This window comes from Panulirus ornatus, chromosome 2 (assembly GCF_036320965.1).
Source record: "Panulirus ornatus isolate Po-2019 chromosome 2, ASM3632096v1, whole genome shotgun sequence".
NCBI lineage: Eukaryota > Metazoa > Arthropoda > Malacostraca > Decapoda > Palinuridae > Panulirus > Panulirus ornatus.
Window position 1 is genome coordinate 76,053,139 of NC_092225.1, and position 27,219 is coordinate 76,080,357.

Below are 27,219 nucleotides of genomic sequence, written 5' to 3' on the forward strand. Positions count from 1 at the left end.
GATTAGCTTATACAAGACATCTACAGATGATATGATACTCTCCTCCCATGATGATAATAGGTAATTTGAGCCCAGGAAATGACAGCAGATGTTGCCAGGCCTATTATTGTACACTGAGGTCCGGGAAACGATGACGTACGAGTCTAACTTTTCATTATTCCTTCCACAAGTACTGTGTAATGAGGTCCTACGACCTATTGTGTCTCAGGTCTTTCCTGTCATCTTTCCTGCCATCTGGATGGATTGAAGGTGAGGAGCCGGCGCATCTGAAGGGGTCTCGACACCTCTGACACATTGCTGGATTGAGCTGTAGGAGGAGGGCTCCTGCTCCTGCTCCTCCTGCCTCACCATACTGACCCAGATATGTGCAGCACCTGACCAAGGAAGGATAATGACTCGGTGTGTACTATATTGCTGCCACCAGTACCCCCGAGCCCTCTCCAGTGCATTGTACCCACCCAAAACCTACCGACCCCAGTGTACCTCCCCTACACTCACCGTCCCCACTAGTCCCGCTGCTGGCCAATCACCTCTTATAGCACAAGTTTTTGTACCACAGTACAACCGGGTTGCTAGTGTGCCTAGTACTGGTCTGAACCTAACAATACAGAACCCATTCCCGTGCTGGTCTGAAACAGACCTCAACAGAACACACTCCCCTCCCGTATTGGACTGGACCACAACAACCCCCTTGCTAGTCTGAACCAGACCCCCCTCAACAACGCAGACCCCCCTCCCTCTCTCCGTGCTGGTCTGAACCAGACCCTGACAATACAGACCCCCATACACCGGAAGTTGCAACATCCGCATGAGTCATGTGGTGACCAATCATACCACATTTCCTCACTCGTCTTTATCGTAAAAACAACTTTCTCTCCACAGGGGCAACATTTTTGGGGGTGAGCTCAACAAATTCCACTAAACGCTCCGGTTCATGTTAAATTAATGTGGGTTAATGAGATTCACCAAGAGATAAAGTACACAGAGCGACACCAAAACGAGAGAGAGAGAGAGAGAGAGAGAGAGAGAGAGAGAGAGAGAGAGAGAGAGAGAGAGAGAGGACCAACGTGGCAGCGTTATCTTGGCTGAATGAGTTTTGTGTTAGTGTGGTGTTGGCCTAGTTACTAGCCGGGCTGGGCATAAACTACAGAGGCAGGGAGGGAGTGATGAGAGGGACGTGTGTAAGTGGTCGATGTTGTAAAAAGATCATGGGTGACCACAGCTTAGTGGGAGTGAGAACCATTGCTGGAGTTGTCTTGCTTAGGTTACTGGCAGGAAGGCAGTGGGTGAACGTTATCCCGGTTGGCTGGTGGCTGTGGAGGTAACACTGGGTTACTGTGGTAGAGCAGTTCTGTAACAGAGAACTACTAGGGTTAAGCAGTTCTCCAACAATGAGGGAGAACTACAATGATGGGGCAGTTCTCCAACAGTGAAGGAGAACTAGTTTGGATGAGCAGTTCTCCAACAGTGAGGGAGAACTAATATGGTTGAGCAGTTCTCCAGCAGAGAGGGAGATCAACTCCGGCTGACTCAGTCATGGTCCATGACGTCCTGCAAACATTGCGAGAATGTAAATATGGCTGAGTGTGTGATTTACTGAATCAATCCATGCGTTATCTTGGATGATCCCAAGTCTCGTGTCCTTAACTGAGTGTTATCATGAGTAAGGAAGGTTCTGTGACCGTTGCAAGACTGTATACAAGATATGACTGGACCTCTACAGTCACAGCAACTCATATCCAGAGTGGCGGGAGGTTTCATGGAGTAGATGTTAATATCTCAAGTCCCGGTACATAGCTAGCTCGTACTACAAGCATAACGCTACTGCAACTGTACTGTTACTGTAGGAGTCAAGCTATGCTCCTCCTGCTGCAGGAATCACACTACGGTGCTGCTGCTGCTGCAAGAGTCACACTACGGTGCTGCTGCTGCTGCAGGAGTAACACTAAGATGCTGCTGCTGCTGCAGGAGTCACACTACGGTGCTGCTGCAGTAATCACACTACGATGCTGCTGCTGCTGCTGCAGGAGTCACACTACGATGCTGCTGCTGCTGCTGCAGGAGTCACACTACGATGCTGCTGCTGCTGCAGGAGTCACACTACGATGCTGCTGCTGCTGCTGCAGGAGTCACACTACGGTGCTGCTGCTGCTGCAGGAATCACACTACGGTGCTGCTGCTGTAGGATCCATAATGTGATGTTGCTGCTGCAGGCATCACTGTAAGGTGCTTCTGCTGCTGGAGACACACGATGGGGCGCTGCAGCTCAGGTGTCACACTACGGTGCTGCTGCAGGAGTCACACTACGCTGACCGCACACTGTTTTTCCTCCACTTCTGCTAGTTTTACATCCTACGCGGGGGATACCTAACAATCTCAACTGGCACCGCTCTCCCCATTTTCTTTCGGTCCATACTACACAGTATCAGTAATTAATAATAATAATAACAATAATAATAATAATAATAATAATAATAATAATAATAATAATAATAATAATAAAAACAATAATAAATGGGTTCCCCTGGACTATGGGAGAATCATGTTGAGGCGCAGGTACTTTCCATGCAGGAGCCCAAGGCCATGTGGACCGACTACCTCTGTGAAACTGACGCCACACCACAAAACCTGCGGCCGTCATGACGCACACTTCCGCTGGCTTACCCATGCGCCACCAACCAACCAACCCTAGCGTTCTTCATACTCATTTCACATACCAGCACTTACTCTACTGTTGGCTATAACGTTTAATAGTGCGATGCTGCAGTTTTCGTGATTCGAAGTGAATCCATCACCTACATCCTTAATAAAACTTGACGAACCATATTGACCAATAATAACCAGTCAAAATGTTATCAATTACAAGGTACGACAACGGTAAGCAAAAGACATTCCGTTGCATAACGGCACCGGATCTTTCCTCCTACGTCGGAACGATATGAACTGTCACGGGACATCTGACCACAGACGAGTAATCTTGTCAAATTCAAGATCCAAGAATACTGAAGTTCCTTACGTTTGTCTGGACACAAATAAGGATGCATGGTTCGGTTCTACGTTCGAGAGTGAGGTGAGGAATGATACACAGAGTCATCTCATAAGTTGATCCATTTCCATTAAGATACGACGACCAGGGCATTCTGGATGTGAACACCAGCTCTACTAACTAAAGGTTCGAGAAGTTGCACCACCATCCTTGCTACCGTCACCTCCTGCCACCTAAGATCCCACGTCCCTGGGTTGCAGTTCCGTACTACGACAGCTTCAAGATAATCAAACCTCTTACAAACGTAAAGGAGAAACTCTACAGCAACCTTTATTATCATTATTATCATCATTATCATTATCATTACTATTATCATTATCATTATTACTATTAGTATTATCATTACTATCATTATCATTGTTATCACTATTATCATTAATATATGATCATCATTAGTAGTCGTAGCAGTAGTAGTATCATTCATCCTAAAGAGGGCTGAACAAGGCAGTAGGTTACAAATTCCTCAAAATCAACTAAAAATATCATTATCATCTGGAGCAACTGGAAATACCACTAAGTTTAAAGAGTCCAAACTAAGATACATCACTAGTGATCAGGAACTTTAATTTGGAATACAGATTCGCTCCATCTCCGAACTTGTGGTCAAGATCGACGTAATCCCAGAAAACTGAGCAAAGCTTGTGATGGCTAGGTATAGCTTGGCTACACAGTGCCACTCCAACTTGGACTCGACGACACTGGAACACACCTTAGAGACACCAACCGGAAACTGAAACAATAAGGGTCAAGTGAAGGGTCAATAATGTTCCTCCTCCGGGTCAAGTCTGAGATATCGAGGATTAACCTGTCTCGCCATCTCGACAATCCAGTAAGACTTATCACAGTTAAAGTTGAGAAACAAACAAACAAAAAAGACATCCCAACCAAAGCTCAAGGTATAGGCCCAAGCAGGGAAACCAGACGCCTCACAAGATATAGACCCCAACAGAAGGACCAGATGCGTCACAAGATATAGACCCCAACAGAAGGACCAGATGCCTCACAAGATATAGACCCCAACAGAAGGACCAGATGCCTCAAGATATAGACCCCAACAGGAGGACCAGATGCCTCACAAGATATAGACCCCAACAGGAGGACCAGATGCCTCACAAGATATAGACCCCAACAGAAGGACCAGATGCGTCACAAGATATAGACCCCAACAGGAGGACCAGATGCTTCACAAGATAGAGACCCCAACAGGAGGACCAGATGCCTCACAAGATATAGACCCCAACAGGAGGACCAGATGCCTCACAAGATATAGACCCCAACAGGAGGACCAGATGCCTCACAAGATATAGACCCCAACAGGAGGACCAGATGCGTCACAAGATATAGACCCCAACAGGAGGACCAGATGCCTCACAAGATATAGACCCCAACAGGAGGACCAGATGCCTCACAAGATATAGACCCCAACAGGAGGACCAGATGCCTCACAAGATATAGACCCCAACAGGAGGACTACACGCCTCAATGGGCCTCACCAGAGAACGTGATGACAGGATCAGCGGGAGGATCACAACACATTATGTACAACGTAAAACCCCAGTGGTCGGAAACTGAAGGTGGGGACAAAAAGGGACGGATATCCGCAGGCGTAACTCCACTCTAATTTCACACATGGATTGGTTCTTACCATGAGAATCATGCATGAACATTTGCAGACTAGCGCAACCACAAGCTGAGGCGGAGATGTAGAGGATAGCTATATCCAACTCATGATGGGACGACTACCTCCCTCCCTCCTCCCGCTGCTTAGCCTACATATGGTTGGCGCTGCTCATGGCTAGCTGGATGTCCTCCGTACGGCTGGTCACCCCCATCACGACCTCAGCTCGCGTCATGCCTCGAGGCTGGCATACGTAAACATACCTACACACGCAGAAAAGATGAACAAATATGAAACCGTGCGTCTACTCTCGTCTAAAACTGGAGAGGATTACAGCTACCAAACCCCAGACAACAGAATGTGCCTGTAAACAGTTTACTAAGTAAACACTACAGACCACAAGGTTAACTAGAAGCTAAACTGACTTAAGCTCACAAAATCTAAGATGATCCCGGTTTTATCCCAGCCAGCCACATACTGCGCACACACTCCACGCATTACCACAGTGGCCACCATCCCCGGCCATCATCGCAGCAACAAACATCAACCATGATTTTCTTCAACCATCCTAAAGAAAAGCGTCGCACCAAATTTTTCACTAACAATGTACGTAACTTATTTTGGACAACGGCTCGGCCTATATGTTACACCGCATATTATATCATCCTTCTCAAACATTCTCTGAACAAGTTACCGGCCAGGAGACTGGACACAGCAGCCGCCCAGGTAGGTGATAGATACCCTCCTCAGTGATGGCCGGAATCGTGGTGATACCCTCCTCAGTGATGGCCGGAATCGTGGTGATACCCTCCTCAGTGATGGCCGGAATCGTGGTGATACCCTCCTCAGTGATGGCCGGAATCGTACCACACCTCTGTGTCAGTAGGGTGGAGAGGAGCAGCAGGCCAAGGGAGTACTACTGCCCTTCTGACTTGAGACTACTGAAGTGATTCTTGGAGCTATCCCTCACCTGGTGAATACCTGGTGAAGTGTCCTCGAGGGATCTTCTACCCACAGAGCTCGGGCTAGGCCAAGCTTGTTGAGTTGGGTCGTTGGTCGACCAGGCTGATGGGGTACACAGTAAACTAGCCGGTGATACCGGCACAAATCAATCAACTGGAAGTCATACCCCACAGCCTGTCTGATCTGGTACACTCTGTAGGTAGATCTCCACAGCACTCTTAAACTCCTCTACTGTGCATCGCATGGTGTTTCTGATGATGGCAAACACGGTGTTTGAAGAGTCTTGGGTCCCAGATGTTTAAGGTGTTTTCTGTTTATATTACATGTCGCACCTTTGGATCTCAGAGGTAGCATTTTGGCCTTCCATGCGTGTCGTGCCAATAAGATGCTATCTCAGATCGTAAGTTGGGAAACGTACGTTTTAGGATTTCCCAAGTGTAGATGATGATATAACTCTCCCATATGCGTTCCAGGGAGTACAGCCTCAGGGATTTCAGCCGTTCCCATCAATCTATATCATTTACCACATAAATATGGTCTGTTGAAGATCTCTCAACACTTTCTACTTCCACTATGTCGCTCACCCTGTAAGGTAATGTTGGAACGCAGAAATATTCAATTCGTGAAAATATTAGCGCTTTGAATAACATCATCATTAGTGGTTCTCCCTTTTGCCTTGAAAGTCCGCAGGATCCAGCCCATCATCCCTCTGCATGAGGCAACCATTGTTTTGTTGTGTTCGTCGAGGGTTAAGTCCTTCACACTGTTCATCTGGTGTATGACACCGTCAGTGTCTGTCCGGTATTCTGTATTGTCTTTTATTACTTCATTTTCCCCATGCAAGGGGAGATGAAATTCATCTCCGCTGAAAAGAAATATGTCTTCGGTTGACCAGTTGAAGAACTAAGTTTTATGTCTCTCTGTAGCATTTACGTATCCACAACCGATGTGATTTCCATTCTCATTCTTGAATCATCAACAAAACACGATACGGAACTGTGGCTCGTGCTTGCGTAAATGTCAGATAAAAGACTGAGGAACACAGGAGGGCGCAAGTACAGTTCCTTGGGGGGACTGAGCACTTTACCGACCGTGTCAGTAGGTTGTAGGCAGAAGCCGGCCAGGGAAGCACTACTCCCCTGACTTAAGAATGCATTCGTCCTACCCAGAACCACACACAAAGTCCGTATTAAGACTGCTGCTATTACTGTGAGTCACGAACTTTTATGTTTTTGAAAGAGATTTTTCCATCTTAAAAACTTCTACATTGTTATTCTTTTCTTTTGAAGTCTGACCTCGACAGACCTCAAAGTTGACTCTGTCCGTGAGAGGAACCTTGAACACAAAATGAAAGAACATTACTGCAAAACCAAAATCGATGAAACTGCTACACGCACATTCGCGGGAAACCCCAGAAATATTAACTTCTAACACCCGATTCACCAAAAAATTCTTACTATGTATCATATACAAGATAATGTAAACACATGAAGACACTCTATATTATCGTCACTACATAGAGCCTTATGTAGAACCGTAAGTACTGGTATAAACTACCATTACGGGAAAAGCGCCTGCAAAACATGGCGAAATACGGCTTTTTTCCAAACCATGAATAAGAAAAACAAACAAAGTGTTGGACGGTCAAACTTAATACCCATTATAAACCTGCTGAAACATTTTAGATCAAACTGAAGTGTCAGAAAAAAAAAGCGTCCATGTTACAAATGAGGCTGGAGTGGCTTCCTATAAACACTGTAGAGAAGGGCATCTCGTATGTACATATGTCGTAGTGGCAACCGTGTGTATGTTAAACAGTAGGCCAACGGCTGGTGCTCCAAGGCCAGGAGGAACGACTGTGAATGTACAGGTATGGCCAGGGTGTGTGGTGCGAGCCCCTGGGCAAGGTCCCTACCTACCCACCCACCTAGATGTAGTGTAGAGTAGCCGACCGTACACCAACCACTCTTGCCACAGCACCCTGGCTCTGCCACGGTGGACACTTACAGCCAAGATACAGTCTACGTGCGTAGACGGTGAGGGGAGAGGAAGCTGTGCAGTAACGCCACAACAGATCTCCATGTGACGAGCAAAAAAATAGACAAGATAAGAAGACAACACGACAGAGAGAGATAGAGAGAGGATGGAGGGGAGGAGAGATGGCGAGGTAAAAATGGGAGGCGGAACAGAGAAGTGAAGGTGAGGCAAGTGAATGTGTGAGTCTGGAGGGTGGAGGTGCTCTACCTGGGAAGCCTCACAGGCAACAGTAAGTGTTCCACGTAGAGACAGGTCCGTGAGAGAGTCGGTCACTCGTCACACACTGTGACAGACGACCATAACAACACCAACCTACAACTAACGAGAGAATCATGTGAAAGCTGATGACATGACAACACCATAATACACAGCAATACAGAGATAATCACATCATAAAAACCAACATACATCAGGGTAATAAGGCACTAAAGAATAAAATCACGATCTAAACATACAAAAAAAAAAAAGACAAAAAGGAACAAACATTTAACAAAAAAAATGACACATAAGGGACAAAGAAGAGAGAGAGAGAGAGAGAGAGAGAGAGAGAGAGAGAGAGAGAGAGAGAGAGAGAGAGAGAGAGAGAGAGAGAGAGAGAGAGAGAGCAACCAATACAAAAATACTGTAAGAGAGAAAAGTTATGATATATAATAATGTGGACACCTGGACCTCCTAAACAGGCATCCTGACACGTAAAGCCTCCCAGGCAGATAACGTGAACTGAGAAGTTGCTGATTAAGTAAAAGAGTAAATAGGATAAATAAAAAAGTTCACCTGACGACTCTTTCCAAAGCCTGTAGCCATATAGCCACTCACTGACTGACTAAGGAGAGCCAACACAGTAAACAGGTACCATGTAGCGCCTGCATTTCTTACAAACTTACATATTTCAAGACATCCAGTTTATACAGTTCTACAGGTACATAACTGTACAATGATTATCCTCATGTTTACTTTCCACCTACTGGAGTTCGATCTTTAACATGACATTTGCATCCTTTTAACGGCTAGGAGGCTCTCGTCACCTCGACCGGCTAGTGCTGGTAAATATTCACGAGAATGTCACAGCGACCTTCACTTGCCGTGTCATGACAATGTCCCTGACCTTCACAGCCTATATGACTAGACGTGTGTCACCATACACTGCAGCGGCTGCCCAGTTCCTGTATCCTGAACCGAGCATCACATGGACTTAACACAAGGTATGTACACCACCACACACACACACACAAGGCGGCACGCGGAATACAAGGCCTCCACGACAATCTCTGTGGTCATGTTAACCTCTTGAGCACGAGGGTAGGTTCCACGGTACGACCCTTCGACACGATGGCCCAGTAAGGTTTAGGTCAGAGGTCACATCATCAGCCAAGGGTAGTTTGACCGTGCTCAAGGATCGTACCATCGTGCTCATGCGGGTAAATCCTGCACTAGAAACATCGCATGTGGAGGGTTTTGATGCAATACGTAACGTGAGTGTGTGGCGGCAAATGTCAACTAAGTTCCAGAACACTGACTCCCTAGCCAGCCTACTACTGTCACAGCTCCAGCTACACACACTCCTCACCCCCAACACACTACAACCAGCCACAACTTCACCATCAACATTTAAAACCCAATACATATGGATTCAGTCTGTCTACAGTTGTAGTTTTCACAATTTGCAATATTTGCTCGGGGTGATAACTTTCTTTTTCCCCACTTGAGTCATTTGTCACATTGCAGGAGCGGGTGGGAAAGTCCTAACATATGGGGTAGGGTTGAATGGGTAAGTGTTCCAGTATGGTACACACTAATGTTTGCATCACTCGCTACCACCAGACACTGGGAAGGAGCACGCGGCGGGCGGAGGAGCTGGAGCAGCGGAGGTTGCGTCAGGTATGGGCGGGGATCCGACTAGCGCACCAACGAACCAGCCAGAGCGGTGGTGTCGGCGCTCACTGCCAGAGGTCCACTAAGGCTTTCCCGAGTGCTACCGCTGCACCCGCCTCCGCCGCCGCCGCTGGCCCTCCCGCCGCCGCCGCCACCACCACCCCGCTCCTCCACGCCTCATTAACCCTTCCACCTCGCCACCACAGCCGAACATACAAGGACCCAACACAAGTCAACAGTGACACAGTATCGCCGTGTTCTCCTCACACCGGTCAAAACAAGTGACATTTAGAACGGCGGGACGAACATCGAACTGGGAGGAGCTGTTGGGCGTGACGCCGCTGGGCCTTTGTTTGGTGTCCACCTGTACTGCAGGTGATGACTGGTAGAGGTGTTCCTGCTGGCCCACGCCTCGCGTAGGCCCACCTCAACGGGCAGAAGTAATGTGGATCCACCCGCAGGGGTAGGGGTCGTGTGGAGCCCACTTCCAGGGGCAGATGTAATGTGGATCCACCTCTGGGGGGGTATAGGGGTCGTGTGGGCTCAACTCCTGGGGATGAGGTAACGTGGGCCTACCTCAAGGGTCAGGGGCAGCGTGCGCCCGCCTGCAGGGGTCAAGGGTAGTGTGGCTAGCGTCACGCGCCAACATGAATAATAATCAGACAGGGTGATGTTAGCATCATGCTAGCAAACACCACAGGTATGCATGTCAGCACTAGGCTGGCAGACACGACAGGTATGTCAGCATCATGCTAGCAGATACCACAGGTATTTATGTCAGCATTAAGCTAGCAGACACCACAGGTATGCATATCAGCATTAAGCTGGCAGACGCCACAGGTATGTATGTCAGCATCATGCTGGCAGACACCACAGATATGTATGCAAGAATTACATTACTGTTTACCATCTCACTACTCACACGTGTATATACATATATAAACTAATTCCAGACCTTCAGCATGAATGATAACGTTCGGAACACAATGTATATGATGAGGAAGACATGAGAACATGAACATAGACAGAGAACACGACGGGACGACCCCTGAGTAGGATGGTCTGGTCTGGAACATGTGACTTAAGAGTCACATACGTGGCCATACTGTCGTCCCGTCTTGCTGCAGGGGTTATTGAGGTCAGAAGACCTGCGGCTGCCAGCACGGGCTGGTCAATGACAGTGGTGGTGTGCGAGGTGTCTGCCACACTGGTGGCAGCAGTGTGGCACCTTGCCCACGTTACTCTAGTCCTAAACACGTGCCTCCTGGTGACCTGGTCTTCCAGGCTGGACGATGGTGCTCGTCTGTAGTCGTCATCATCATGTTACATGACCTGGTCCGTCTATTACACCTTACCGGCAGCTCTACGGTGTTCTTCCCCCAGTTACCTGCCGGTGGTAGGCTGACCAGACGTGGCGCCCCCTGACATTTATGCTATGATCCCTGACGTCTCCTGGGACATCTCTGCTCTCCACTGGACATCCTACAGAGGATGTCACCAGCATGAACCTTAATATACAGAGTGAGGCACTATGCCTCGTACTGCTGCTCACACAGTGTCTTATGATAAAACTATCGTATATATCTTATATTAGTGATGATTCTACACCTTGCATTATCGTCTACATTACATATACACATATGATGCGGTAAATCGATGTGGGCGGTAAAGGTCCTCCAGCCGTGTCAAAAGCTTCGCCTTTGGACTGCGGCCTCAAACAGCCTGAGTGATCAGAGGACCCACACACAGGTGTGTAGGTAAGCTAGCCCCCGACACAAACAGGATCCATCTTCCCACCGCTGCAGCCTTTATGATTTTTGGGTTCCATATGCCTTGAATGATGGCGTCTTCCTGATTACCTGGTACAGTCCACGTTCCCTGACATGGTACACCATGTCCCGTGACACAGTACACGTTCCCTGACATGGTACACCATGTTCCGTGACACAGTACACGTTCCCTGACATACTACACCATGTTCCGTGACACAGTACACGTTCCCTGACATGGTACACCATGCTCCGTGACACAGCACACGTTCCCTGACATAGTACACCATGTTCCGTGACACAGCACACGTTCCCTGACATGGTACACCATGTTCCGTGACACAGCACACGTTCCCTGACATGGTACACCATGTTCCGTGACACAGTACACGTTCCCTGCCGTCATAAAGTACTTTACACACGACGACCAACCTGCTCACAGGGCCAGCTGAGCGCTATAAATAGCAACCATCACTTCACTACATACTACACGAAGAAGAAGGTAAACTCACAGTAACACACGAGTCCCATATGCCATCTGAGGGGAGAGAGGGAGGGAGGGAGGGGGGAGAGGGGTGTAATACTTGCAGTAGGGAGGGAGGCTATCGATTAGCCTGCTTGCCCTCGCTGGGCAACCGGGTCTCACACGTCAGCACTTCCTGGCCTACGACACGCCCCGGGTAGGGTCATATACACGGTCCCCACCTCCTCCCTCCCCCTCTCATTGGACGAACTGTCCATATCTGTCTGTCCGTCTGTCTGTCCGTCGGCGGTGGACCCCGCCAGACGGCTCAAACCGAGCAGGGCGTCTGACCTTAACGTGTATTCCCAGGCACATCTTTCTCTCCCCTTCTCCTAAAGGTGAAACGTTCTAGTAAGGTCGGGTTAGGTGAACACCCTACCATACACTTCGCCATCAACATGTCTAAAAATGCCGCAGGTAAAACCTAAAGTATATATATATATATATATATATATATATATATATATATATATATATATATATATATATATATATATATATAATCAGAATTTCCTGTCTAACCACTGCAGCAGCAGGACCATCGACCAGGCAATCTCGGTGGTTACGTGATCAATACGTGGTTGCAACCTTGACTTCTGCATATCCACCGCAGCCCAGCAGGCCTCTCATGCACGCTAGGCAAGAACTATCCATTTTATTCATGATCACAACCCTGGCTGGGTCGATGATACTCCATATATTGACTGACAAGAGTCTGAAAACATCTGTGATCCTAAATACTGTATATAGATAGATAGATAGATAGATAGATAGATAGATAGATAGACAGACAAACAGACATAGACAGATATAGATATATAGTTATATATAATTTCTATTGACTCTCTTAAGGGCTCCCTTTATCTTCTTTCAAGTGTCTTGTTCTTATCCATCCATTTTTTCCCTAGATGCCAAAACTATTGTCCTTCATATGTGCACAGTGGATCACACCCCGCAATATATACAACGTGTACATCAAGAAGCATCTCCCGTGTGTGTGTGTGTGTGTGTGTGTGTGTGTTCCAGGGAGGAGATACTGAAGATCACATGTGTATGCGTGACTGTCAGTTCAGCTGTTCCACCAGTTTGAAAAGTTCAACGTCCCCGACATGACACCCGCGGCAACACACGTGCTTTCAATCCATCATGGCTTTTGCTTCTCGTAATGACAAACGAAGGAAATATAAGAGGACAGTAATAACACAAAAATTCTGTACTTTGGTTTAAATCCTTCTAATGGTGCGTGTGCTCGCCGCTGGACGAGTGCCAGGGTTTCCAGTGAACGTGTATGCACATCCCCAGACAACCTGGTCTTGCTAACACACAGCGACATCTTCTCAACACCGTACGTATAATGATTGTTGCTAATATAAATCAAATCAAATAATGACGCATGCGGAGCTGGCCATATACGTACGTCCAACCTGATCCCTCGGGGCAACACTCTGTCATGACGTCAAACGGTCTCTCTCTCTCTCTCTCTCTCTCTCTCTCTCTCTCTCTCTCTCTCTCTCTCTCTCTCTCTCTCTCTCTGTATGTGTGTGTGTGTGTGTGTGTGTGTGTGTGTGTGTGTGTGTGGTACGTGTGCAGGTAGTCCCGTGTATGCGCGTGCGTGAGATCTGAGGATAATTTTCATGGCAGTGAGGAGTGCGTGCCGGTGCTGGGGGTTGGAGGCTTGCGCTACACAATGAGCGGTGGCCATCCTTTGTCTACTAGCAACACACACACACTAACACACTCCTGTACCATCACACTTAGGCAATGACGAACACCTTGCTCCTCCTCCCCTTCCTTCACCCTTGACGGTACCATCCTGAACAAGGCCGGTGCCACCCTTGAGCCACCATATCCAAGGGTCGTGCTCAAGGACCGTAGCCTTGCACCCCCGCTGGATACACAGTCACAGCGCAGACTGGGAGAAATATATCATAATTCACATTTAAAAAAATCCAGCAGAGGTTGGTTCCCACTATCCACCTAAAAATAACTTCCCCTCAGCACAAGTGACATGATAAACTTTTGAACAATATCACAGATGAAGCCAGGTGGTGTCGTAAGCAATAGGCCATACAAAAATGTAAACATTCGGGACCGGGTAAGGTATAATCTACAGCTTGCAAACATTACCAATACGATGGAATGCCCAAAGAAAACTTCTACAGTTCCTCAAGACAAGTGTTCACAAAAGGTGCATCTGGCGAGTCAGGCTGCGGGCAGCAGGCAGGCCGACGTGCTGTCGCCTCCAACAGCCTAACTCAAGCACAGAGACAACAGCACAGCTCAGTGTGAGTCCATGGTGTTTGGGGTACAGCTTCCGGGATCAACCTAAAACGTACGTGACATCAAAGAACACGAACACAAAGGCTGAGCACAACGTTACTGTCATTTCGTATATCTTCCCCGGTATCAACGAAAACGATAACACTGTGCTTATAATAACAGGCGGATGATCCAGGGAAGAGTCAGCCGGGGCCCTACAGCTCTCCAACACGGTGAGCAAACTACTCTGAAGTAAACTACTCTGAAGGTTCCTGTCCAACCTACATATACAGACCCGACCATGTCTATGAATATTCAAGGATGTCCTTCTCAAGTCAGCGGGAGACTACCCTCATGCACACTGCTAATCACTACAAAACCTCCCTCCCCGGACAGCAGACACGTCAACGGTTGTATCAGCAGCGGAGGCAGAACGATAAGCCGTGATCATCATAAAGGCTCAGGCTAATCAAATGATCAACTGCAAGACACAAGCAGAGTTACAACGTTGCCTGATGCAGCAATCATCACGAGCCAATAATAAGTTCGTATGTGCGAGACCCTCATGAGCGAGCACCGCTGGTTGGCGGTTCATCTGGCGGGCACGTCGCACCACAGCCAATCACTGGTCCTGGCTAATACATCTTCAGTTATACTGATCCACCCTGTAAATACCATCAGCATGTAGGGTTGACAGTTAGACCAGTACCACGTACGAACGAATGATATGGTAACTATCCAGAAAACTGTTGTATGTCACAAAGAGATAATAATAATAATAATAATAATAATAATAATAATAATAATAATAATAACTAACAATACTGTTCTCCGTAATGTTCTTCGTATCTGTTCATCAGAAGAACACTCAGAAATAACAAGGAGACGTATACACCATGCCTTCAGGTGGTGAGCCATGAGTCATGGAAAATTAACATTCTTTATAATGATGATGACAAATTCCAGCTCCTACCCCGTTATAGCGGAAGGGAAGCCATCAGAAGCAGCACAGAATACCAACTGACATGGCCACGATCACACCTCAGAAGATCATTGTGAAAAACTTCAGAAAAGTAATGCGAAATAACGTTATCTTCGGCGAACAGAACAACAGCTGCCTCATCCAGAAATATGGCCCGCTGGAATTTACGGACCCTCACAACATGGAAGGAGACCCCAGTGTGGAGACGCCCTTCACGGCAATCCTACACTCTCCTGAACACAATAATACAGTGTGCTAACCTAACATTCCAACAGAGGGCCAAACTGAAGAGTCAGAAGGTGTACCAAGGTCTTTCACGGCCCGCACTGACATTACCAACGACCTAAACTTGTGGGAACAACGACTGAAAACACCTGAGACTGTACTGCCCCAGGAGCAGACGGAGAGATGCAGTACATTATAGTCTATACCTGGAACACCCTGGAAGGCAGGCATGGTTCACAACGTGCACAGAAGAATGCTTCCCTGCTGCCTGGACATGCGTGAAAGACTTATATGTTACCACTAAAATCAAACGCTGAATGAAACAATGTATGTGTTAACACTAACAATCCTGGGCCAGGTACTGCTTAACACACTGCCCACAGCCATCAGGTACATGAAGGGTTGTACAGAAGAGAAATTCATGGCGGCCCTGGAGAAGGATCTACAAAGTGCACGAGACCAGCGTGGATGGTTACGTAGGCCTGCCAGCCGTGTGGCCTTCAACAGCCCGCTCGACCAGCGAAGCAACGCAGCAGCTTGGCCTTAGATCCAGATGTGTGGGTAGAAACCGACGCCAGATGCAAATAAGGTGAGGTCGCCTTCTCCTTCCGTAACGAAGTGGCGCCGAAGTCCTGGCATGGCTCCTCCTGTTCTTTCGAAACAGTTTAAACTGGAAAGCCAGCTCTTAACTCACTTCGACGAAACGCCCGAGGTAAAAGTGTAGTATGTCTTGTCCCCAATCCCAAGGAATAATATCAATAATAATAATAATAATAATAATAATAATAATAATAATAATAATAATAATAATAATAATAATAATAAATAATAATAATAATAATAATAATAATAATAATAATAATAATAATTCAGAATCAAATTCTGGAAATATGGGCGGGCTAAAAGCACAATATACAACTTGAGAACGAGAGAGAGAGAGAGAGAGAGAGAGAGAGAGAGAGAGAGAGAGAGAGAGAGAGAGAGAGAGAGAGAGAGAGAGAGAGGCCAGAGCATCATTCGTGGGAGTGGTAGAGAAGCGGTGGTCCAGGCAGGACGGAGGCTCTTCACCACGTCATAACACCTTACCACTGGGTTATATAAGACCAATTAACATGCCAACGCAGTACAAATGCCTGTGAAGCCTCAGTACCACTAACGCACACATCTTGTACAGACAACATGTCCAGGGGATTGTGTGACCTTGAAACACCATCAACATATAAACATTAATTCTAAATTCACAGTCGAACGTTCGTGATTCATGCGGTGTTTACATTAACATAGAACACTAAACCCGCCACTCTGCCTCACATCAAGCGTCCTCAAGGACGCCTTGTTCGAATGGCCTTCCAAGGTTACGTGAACGAGACTCCGTTAAATTCCTACGCTATATCCAGTAAACTGATGACATGTAATCTCTCCACGATGTTCCTTGTACTTTAAAGAATGACAGATAGCTGGGCGACCTGAGCGTCTACTACCTTATAACTCTCAAGTATTGATCAATTCGTTTTGATGAAAATGATTTTATTGAAAACTTTAATAAAAAAAACTACAAACTTGCAAATCCATGCAAGTAACTGGCAAGGATCGAACGAACACTTTCAGAGCAGCAAAGACTGTGGTGAATGTGAGGCAGTGAAATGGGTTGTGTGGTGTGGTGTATGAGGGAGTGTACGGACCGGGTGATGCACACGAGCGGGTGTGCGGACTACGCGGTACTACATGCGGGGGTGTGTGGGCCGGGCCGTGTGGTGTATGAGGGAGTGCGTCCTCCAGCAGTGGGGAGAGTGTCGCAGTAGCTGCTGCTGCTGCTGCTGCTGGGGGCGTTGACCCGCCACAGGTTCAGACCTCGGATCGTCTCAGTGTCAGGTTAATATTCACACCTTTCAAAGACTTTCCAAACTCACTGAAATCATTTGTCGCATAATCCCTGCACAAGCTGACCTTTCGCAGAGAATAAAAGCTTAAAAATCCTAGAGAACTACAGTTTTACGATCACGGTATTAAAAAGACTCAGACAGCTGTGAGTGAATGGCAAATCCTCGGTGGTGTAGTGGTCCATTAGACGTGCTTGAGCTCGTCCACGGTCGGGCCCGCATGGGTTCGAATCCTGGGCAGCTGCAGTCCACCCAGCTGTTTATTTTCCCCTAGGGGTTCGTCGATATAACTAAATTCCCTGCGTGTCGTAGACGGCGACTAAGAGGGGCGGGAGAGGAGGGGTGGAAACCCTCCACTTTTTGTGCTTCGATTTCTAGAGGAAGGAACAGTAGGAGCAAACCAAGGAGTGCTCGTCAGTCTCGACGGCTCAGGTACCTGGGGTATCTGAATGTGTGTGTGGATGTAAACAAGATGAGGAAAAGAGATCTACTATGACTGAGGAAAGGAACCTGTATGTTCTACCTCTATATGAAATAAAGGTCAATGGTAAGGGGGAAGAATGGTTTGGGAATGTCAAGGTTAGTGTGAGGGTGAGAGTTAAGAAAGAAGTAGCACTCTTACTGAAGTTGAAAATGTGTGAAAGATTATAAGGAAGTGAGCTCTAGAATGATGTGAGCAGAACTGAAAGTGGATTCAGAGAAGTGCGTGATTATTATTGCTTATGCTTATTGCTTCAAAGAAAGGCGATCGTTTTGGGAGCAGCTGGGTGCGTGTCTCGGTAGTTTTGATGCAAGAGACCGGGTATCAGTGATGACCAATTTGAATGCGATAACAGTGGCAACTGAGAGCATAATTGTGGGGCATGGAGTATTCAGTGAGGTGAATGGGAATGGTGAACAGTCTGCGAAGTTATGTGTACAAAAAAGGGCTAGTGATTATCTGGAGCATGAGTTTGAATGGAAAGAACGTATAGTTACTGGAGCATTTTAGATACCTGAGAGTGGAAATAAGGCAGCGAAAGAAACCATGAGAGCTGAAGTGAGGCATGCGGTGGGTGACAGGTCAATGGTTTTGAGTGCAATGAAGAATGTGTGGAAATAGGTCTCTGTCGGGAAGATGGGTATGTTTGATGGTATGGCAATCCCGTCGATGCTGTAAGACTGCGCAGCGTGAGCTTAAATAGAAAAATGTAAAGGATAAGGTGAATGTGTTAGGAATGAAATGTTTGAGGACAATATGTGGTGTGAGGAGGGTTGGTCGAATAGGATATGATAGGGTAAGAGAGGTGTGGGAGTAAGAGGAGCATGTTTGAGAGATGAAGAGGGTGTACAGAAATGGTTTGGTCATGTGGAGAAGAATGAGCGAGGAGAGGACGACTTAGAGTATATACATGTCAGACGCGGCAAGAACAAGGGGGGGAAAAAGGTGGGGAAAGGGGGGGGGAGAGGAAAGGAGGGGAAAGGATGGAATGAAAAGTATTTTGAAGGCTTGGAGCCTGAACATGCAGGAGGCGCGCGGCATACAAGGGACAGAGCAAACTTGAGTGATGTGACTTACAGGGGACGACGTGCTGTCAATAGGCTGAACCAGGGTTTTATGGAGCGGTCGGGGAAAGCCAAGGAAAAGTCAGTGAGGCCTGGATGTGGACAGAAAGCTGAGATTTCGAAGCATTATACATGACAGCTAGAAAGTGGTGATATATATATATATATATATATATATATATATATATATATATATATATATATATATATATATATATATATATATATATGTGCTGGAAATGAGATGTTTGAGGACAATGTGTGGTGTGAGGTGGTTTGATCGAGTGAGTAACGTAAGGGTAAGAGAGATGTGTGGAAATAAAAAGAGCGTGGTTGAGAGAGCAGAAGAGGGTGTTTTGAAGTGGTTTGGGCACATGGAGAGAATGAGTGAGGAAAGATTGACCAAGAGGATATATGTGTCGGAGGTGGAGGGAACGAGGAGACGAGGGAGACCAAATTGGAGGTGGAAAGATGGAGTGAAAAAGATTTTGTGTGATCGGGGCCTGAACATGCAGGAGGGTGAAAGGAGGGCAAGGAATAGAGTGAATTGGAGCGATGTGGTATACCGGGGTTGACGTGCTGTCAGTGGATTGAATCAAGGCATGTGAAGCGTCTGGGGTAAACCATGGAAAGCTGTGTAGGTATGCATATTTGCGTGTGTGGACGTATGTATATACATGTGTATGGGGGCGGGGGTTGGGCCATTTCTTTCGTCTGTTTCCTTGCGCTACCTCGCAAACGCGGGAGACAGCGACAAAGTATAAAAAAAAAAAAAAAAAAAAAATATATATATATATATATGTGTGTGTGTGTGTGTGTGTGTGTGTGTGTGTGTGTGTGTGTGTGTGTGTGTGTGTGTGTGTATGACGTTAAAACGGACAAGTGTACGCTTTAGCCTTCACTTGTCCGGACTATCGATTCAAGTCCTCTATAGCAGGAAGTACACACCAATGTACTATGTCAAGCCCATCATGTTTCAGACTTTCTAACAGGGAAATTTTGATCATAGTTAAATCAGTCTTTTGGCCCTTCGTATGTACGTACCCTGACGCGTTGCAGTCCACACGTCCGTCCTCCACTTCCCCGCTCCCCAGGGGCGGGCAGAGCGGCCCTCCACACCTCCGTCTCATTCGATTCGTTTTCGTCACTTTCCAGTTGTTAGTTTTCTCCGCCATTTTCTTTCATTCTACGGGGATTTCTTTATAATTTATTTCTATTTCTACCTTACTTATTTTGCTTTTACTTCCGCTTTTTGTTCGTCATCTGCTGCTGCTTCTCCCGCTTCCCCAGCAACCCGCCACTGCTGGGGGTAATATCTAGTTGTGCAGCAGCAAGCTATAAAGAATGCATCTGTCCCGGGAGAAAGATAATACAAAGTGTTCATGCAGAGGGCAGGCCGGCTGCCTGCTCTGTGTGGTCTGCAGCTCATTATTATGTCTCTCGCTATCAGTATTTACAAAACCATTTCCCAGACCTAACCATAAGTACTTCATGTGTCCATATTTAAGACGGTCCTAAACTTTAAGAAAACTTCGTGAGGGAAAGATTCCCAAGGGCTGTTGGACGAGGAGCCTCCTCTCTCCCCTCCTCAACCCAGCGCTGGGCCACACGGCTCGGATGACCAAGCACACTGGGCAATAACTGCCAAAGATCATTTCTCAGCATTCTCGTGGTTGGTCGGTACTGTGCGTGTTGAGATGGTGAGAGGACTTACGCCTGGCAAGTTCATAACATTATCCCACGATCAGTTACCGGCACCACTGCATTTCAACGAATTCATTCAACATATAACCCACATATAAAACTACAGAAGGGGACTGCATGTAGGGAACTAAAACATTTAGTAGGTACCACCTACGTCCTCCGTTACCATTCGCCTCCCGTCACTCCTGAGTACAAACTGACTTTCGTCAGCCGCTCACGGTAATCTGATTCATCTGGGAAATGATGCGAGCAGAGAAGTTCCTCTTCCTCACTGCCTTGTGAATACCCTGTGAAGTCCTCGGGGGTTTACACCCCCACGGTCCGGCCTGGGTCCATGCTGCTGGACTGGGTCGCTGATCGACCAAGCTGTTGGAAGCCGCAGCCCTCTGATACACATAGCCCCTGCAACCTGCCAGGTCTGGTGTAGTTTGTAAGTATGTGTGCACTGCACTTCCTAACTTCTCTACCGTGCATCCCATGGTGCTTGTAATGGTAGATGGCAACGTGTTGAAGACTCTTGAGCCCCGGATGTTTAAGGTGTTCTCTCTTCTTGGGCATATGGCATCTTTGGATTTCAGTAGTAGTATTTTACAATCGTCCATATCTGTCGTGCCAATATGATATCATTTTCGATTGGAAGTTAGAAACCGTACCTTCTAAAATTGTCTAGGTATAGATAATATACCTCTCTCGTCTACGCTCCAGGGAATACAGTACTTTAGTTTCGTTACCGCCCGAGCGGACCACTAGTAATCTTGGTCACCCTTCATAACACAACCATTTTCATGGGGCCGGTGAAAGGATGTGTGTCTGTCTGTGGCTTTCCCACGTCCACTTTCACTCTGATTTTATCGAGGAACAAAGATGAAAATCTACGTTATCACCAGTATGAGATAACAAGGGGAGGACAATCGAAGGTGCAGATACCGCTCTATAGGGCAATGCTTTTTCGTAAAAGGATAGGGTATACCTGACCCCAGATGATAATTACAATGTAGGTTTGAAGGAGATATTCCACCAGCTGAATTTACAAGCTAAACCCTTTGCCATATGTAAGTATATCAAACACGTATTCTGTTTGCCGTCAAGCACTTTCAAAGTCCTGTCGTATTCTTGCTAGTGTGAGAAAGAGAGACAGAAAGAAATTCAGGGAGGATGGTTCAAATTTCAATACCTTCCCCGCTCTCCAGTGTTTCAACAGTGGTGTCACACGTACAAGTCTTTACTTGCTGATGACTGCCTGACTTCCACCTTCACTAAATGGAGACTACGTATGTGGCTTTAACTGGGTCAGGAGTATGATATCCACTGATCACAATTTCCTCTACAGATTACAGTATGATACAGAAGTAGCCTTGCATATTCATACGATGACAGAGGTCATCATGGAGAAAAAAAATAAATCATAATCTGAAGATCATATAAGGAATCTAACTTCGTCTAACACTACTCATGGACCAGGGTGATCCTCTAATGACGTAACCAACCAGGAAACCAAATATCATTGATGGGTAGGCTACTCACGGCACCTAGAGCAACGTAACATTACCAGACATACGAGTCTTGACCCATAGGAATTTCTGAGCTATGGAAACCACCTCTCTGAGACTTCTCTCCGTGTCTCACAAATCTCTCAGGAACTCGGGAAAAAGAAAATTGGGAAAACAGTGCAAAACTGTCGTCATCACACACCTACCGGCAAACTTGAGGGAGGCGAGAGCAATTCTCGGAGCAACAGCGAAAAATCAGACTCATTTCTCTTGCAAAATAAGCAGCTCTGCATCCGCTCTCACAATATTGTTGTTCCCGAAGACAGATGCTTGGGGCCCGTTACTGTCGACGACAAATACATTACTGTCATACACTGACGACCTGGTGTATCATCTCACCCACGACTTCAAACTTGCTCGTGTGAGGGTATTAACGCTACGCTATCAAGATTCCAGGATAATGCCCAAGTCCGCAGACCGTTTTCTTCAGTCACTCGGCAGTTAGTGAACACCGTTGTTGGTTGCCTCCCTCACATTGGAATGCGTCTCGTGAGTGTGTTTCCGATGCTTCTCACCCGGGCCGCTGCATTCCTGTGTGGGGGAGACAGCATTCCTGGGGACGGCCGGTGTGAGAGACATCAGAAATATGCTCAACAAACACACACTACCGTGGGGAGGTAACTAACAACCTCGTTCACTACCACCCTAACCACTAGGGAAACAGCCCCAAAATACACTAGTTTCCTTATGTCACCCGTGCATCATATAATCCCCTTACAGCGAGGCACTAAAGTGTAGTAAATAGTCGTAAACTATGTAAAAATTTCCCCACGTCCTGAACTGTTATGTAACAGAAAGAAACAATTAGTTTTAGCGTTCTGAATATGAACACTTCATCTTTTTACAACTTAAAGCACTTGCCACAACAACAACAACAACAACAAAATATCTGCTTTTCGTCCTACATAAGCACAGTCAGGCATCTACGTGCCCCTCAATCCAATGAGTTCCTCCCCAGGACGAAATGTTACGACGGCGCAAGCATTAAGCTTGCGTCAGTATAATTGCCTTGCGTCATCGTGTGAACACGAATGCGTCTACACGGAACATAAAGGTGACGCCATGATGTCCGCACGACACTGCTGTTATTAGCAACATAAAAAAAGTTGGTCGACGTCTGATAAATCATTAAGGTTCGTGGCTAACACTGAACAACTGCCGGGGAACCAACACACACACACACACACACACACCTGACTCCTCCTCAATATTTGTTCTTCTTACGTACTCACTGGTCATAATTTTTTTCCGTGGGGGAAATGCATCCTTTCCGAATCATTACCCCGTCTTACATGAGAGTCAGGGTAAGGGGTCGCTGTGGTATCCCCGCCCGCTGGTCAGGGTAACAAGTGATGGTCGACACAGGTGACCTAGATGTCTCACACAGCGTCATTGTATGGTTATCAGGTTAGTGGGGTTCGACTGAGTACTTCAGGTCTGGGTAGTTAAGTTTACTTAGGTAAAATCAGATTTTTTTCCCCTTCTTCTTTTACCAGGGGTAAAACTAAAAATGACCGAAACATCATCACCTTAAAAAAAAAAAAGGGGGTATCGAAATCTATGAAAGAAACATATTTTTGACTCTTGTAATGGTGGGCGGGCACTCATTCAATATTTACCACGTTCGTTAGCGGGCGTGCAGCAGCTCTGGCTCCCCCTTAATGGTAAAGGTTATACACCATGACGTGATGCACTGCCACAGGAATAGGAGAGCTCGCCTGGCGCACACGACGTACACACTCCACTGCTGCCAGTCTCTCACGGCTACTGACGCTATGGTCACGTCGGCTGCCTTCAACCACCATCATTCCAGCTTTAGTGAACAAGCTTTAAGTGCCGATAAAACGGCCCTTGACCCCCCCCCCCCCGTGACCTAAATTCCTCATTGACCCCGAGTCCAGGAGAGAGATGACCTTAACCTGCGGACCACGAATGTGCGACGACTACTGATGTGACCCAAGCTGATCAGGTCACAGGTCATGCACCCAACAACCAGGAGCGGTGAGGTACCTGCTCTAGGGAGATAGCGCGGTGCTCATGGGCTTTATGTGGCAGGCGATGAGGCATGGGGCTTCCTGCAGACCAGGCAGAGGTCACCATGGGTACACCCACCTCCTCAGCACTAACCTTGAGGGACTTACCACAACATGGGATTGATACAAGTTGAAGGATTCTGGTACAGACACTACCAATACCGCTCTCCTACATGATGACAAACGTTCACTCTTAAATAGATGGTAAACCCACATAAGACCCCCCGGAGGATTAGTAGAACAACTGCGAAATTAGGCGAGGCACGAGACTCCTCACCCAGACAGACGCCATCTAACCTGCGCACATCCCAAGATTCCCCCGTGTGAGCTATTTACGATCGTGTCTCCGACACAGGAATCGAAAATCGAAAAGTTACTTCACATTTACGTAAGCCAAGACAACCGACATTTGCATGGCATTCACAGGAGGTAAGGAAACAAAGACTTACACCACATTTACATGTGGTAAGGTGACCCAAGATTTACATGACATTTACCAGTGGTAGGGAGACATCAAAACCAAGACAACCACTGGTATAACGTACGGCAAGGGAGGCCGTGATCACACATCCAGACAGGCCGACCCCTGGACCCCGCACTTCATGACGAGCCTGACGGTGTGTGAGGCACGAGGGACTCAGTCTGTGATAATGGATGCAGGTGCGTTGGTGGTCTGTGGGGACGACGAAGGAAGAGTGCGTGCTGGAGAGTGGCAAGGGTGTCGGTGAGACCGGAGGGCGTGGGGTGTAGCGATGACGAGTGTGGATACGAGGGTAAAGCGTGTAGATGCCAAGGTAACGTGCGTGGATGTAAGGTCAGAGAGTGTTAACATTAAGGTGGAGTGCGTGGATGTAAGGTCAGAGGGTGTTCACATAAAGGTGGAGTGTGTGGATGTGATGCCAGAGAGTGTTCACATAAAGGTGGAGTGAGTGGGTGTAAGGTTCGAACTCTGTTAATGTGCAGATGGGGTCGTGTGTAGATATGAAGGTGGAGTGCGTGTTCGTAATGCTTGGGTGTCTGTGTGGAGAGGTGGAGTGTGAGAAGGTAGGGCGAGGGAGGGTGCTGCTGCTGCTGCTGCTACTGCGCATGTTGGAGGAGTCGCAGAGTACGAATGAGGAACACTGCAAAACTAAGGCTAAGACAGAAAGGTCCCGTGGGTCTGGCTGTGACTGTGTGGGTGTAACTGTGACTGTGTGGGTGTGACAGTGACTCTGTGGGTGTGACAGTGACTGCGTGAATATGGCAGTGACTGTGTGAATGTGGCAGTGACTGTATGAGTATAACAGTGACTGTGTAGGTGCGACAGTACCTGTGAGGGTATAAAAGTGACTATGTGGGTGTGATAATGGCTGTATGGGTTATGAACGTGACTGTGTGAATGTGACAGTGACTGTGTGAGCGTGACAGTGCCTGTGTGAGTGTGACAGTGCCTGTGTGGGTGTGAGTGACGCAAATGATGTAACAGATGAGTTTGCTGGGAGTGAGTGTATTATAGGAGTCTGTGGGACAAGAATATTTGTGTGTGTGTGTGTGTGTGTGTGTGTGTGTGTGTGTGTGTGTGTGTGTGTGTGTGTGTGTGTGTGTGTCTAGTGTTAAAGTGTATGGAAAAGGTTTGAATGTGTGGGGCTAGAGTGTGAATGAGAGGTTGGAGTGTGTGCCTACGAGGATGGAGTGCGTGGAAATAGAGACTGCAACTGGAGTGCGTGAGGCTAGAGTTCAAGTATAAGAGACTGGAGTGTGTCGGGTAAGAGGTTGTGTAAGTGGTTGGAGCGTGTGGGACTAAAGTGTGTGTACAAGGCTGGAGTGTGTGGGGCTAGAGTGTAAGTGTAAGAGGCTGGAGTGTTTGAGGCAGGAGGGTGTGTGAGGGGGAGGGTGTGAAAGGTGGGAAGATATGTGAGGGGGTTGGTGTAAGAGGTGGAAGGATGTGTGTGGTAAGAGGGTGTGGAGTTGAGAGGTGAGAGAGGTGTGAGGTAGAAGGGTGTGAGAGGTGGGAAGATGAGTGAGGTTGCATGATGTGAGAGGTGGAAGGGTTTGTGAGGAGGGGGGATGGTCTGTGACGGGGTTGGGTTTTAGAGGCGGGGGATGTGTGAGGTTGGATGGTGTGAGAGGTGGAAGGGTGTGTGAGGTAAGAGGGTGTGAGAGGTGGGAGGAAGTGTGAGGTAAGAGGGTGTGAGGGGAGGTGAGGGTAGTGGGGTCATGGAGCGTGAGGCTCACAAGGTAAGAGGTGTGGGAGACCGTGAGTGAGTCAGACGGGTGAGCGACACACACACACACACACACACACACACACACACACACACACACACACACAAGCCTCGTGTTTCACCACAAACAGGTTTGCGCTCATCCTCACCTTATCCATGAGGCCACCACCACCATACAAGACGGTATCATCTACCTTCGTCTACGTTATAACGTGACAATAATACTTCATGACTCATTATAACGCACTACAGCAAACCATCGTTCGACCCAGTACAATGAAACCACCGCTGTACTTCCAATTACCAATGCATCATAACCCCAAACAACTTTACATAACTTGGCACTCCTCACAGTGAACGCATATAACCCGTCCTAACAACCCATTATACAAGGCAATCAGCCTGCAGTTATACAAGACGGCAATGCAGCGACCAGTCATTCATGATAACACGCACAACCTTCCACTGATGAGAGATAATTCGTGATCATCCAACACTACAGTTGTGAACACGGTCGTGCATCACGAGAATCTATCAAACTTCAACGAAAATGTTTCCAAACATTGTCCACACATTTACCTCTACATAACATCCACGCGAGGGTTCTCTTCACGACTGAAAATCTTGGGTCAACACAAGTGAAGTCTGGTCATGCTGGACACACACCAGAGTCCGTCATGTTGCAAGTCCCAGCGGACGGAGGTCATGACGATGACCACAGTCAAAAAGTGGTCTAATCTCTCTCTCTCACGAGGGTCAACCATCACTGGTACACCTGCACCAGGAGGTGCAAAGGTAGTAACCCCCCCCCCCCCCGGGAGCACGGTGGCGGCACGAACACTGGGCATAACGCCATGACCTTTGACCTGACCGTTAGAGGTAATGTCAAAGGCTAGGCTATCATACCCGGGGAGCGTATTGCCCAGCAGGTGGATGATGCCTGGGGGAGTCTCCGGGGTCCCCCCCCCCCCACAGCCCAGGCTGCTGGGGTGGGTCGTTGGTCGACCAA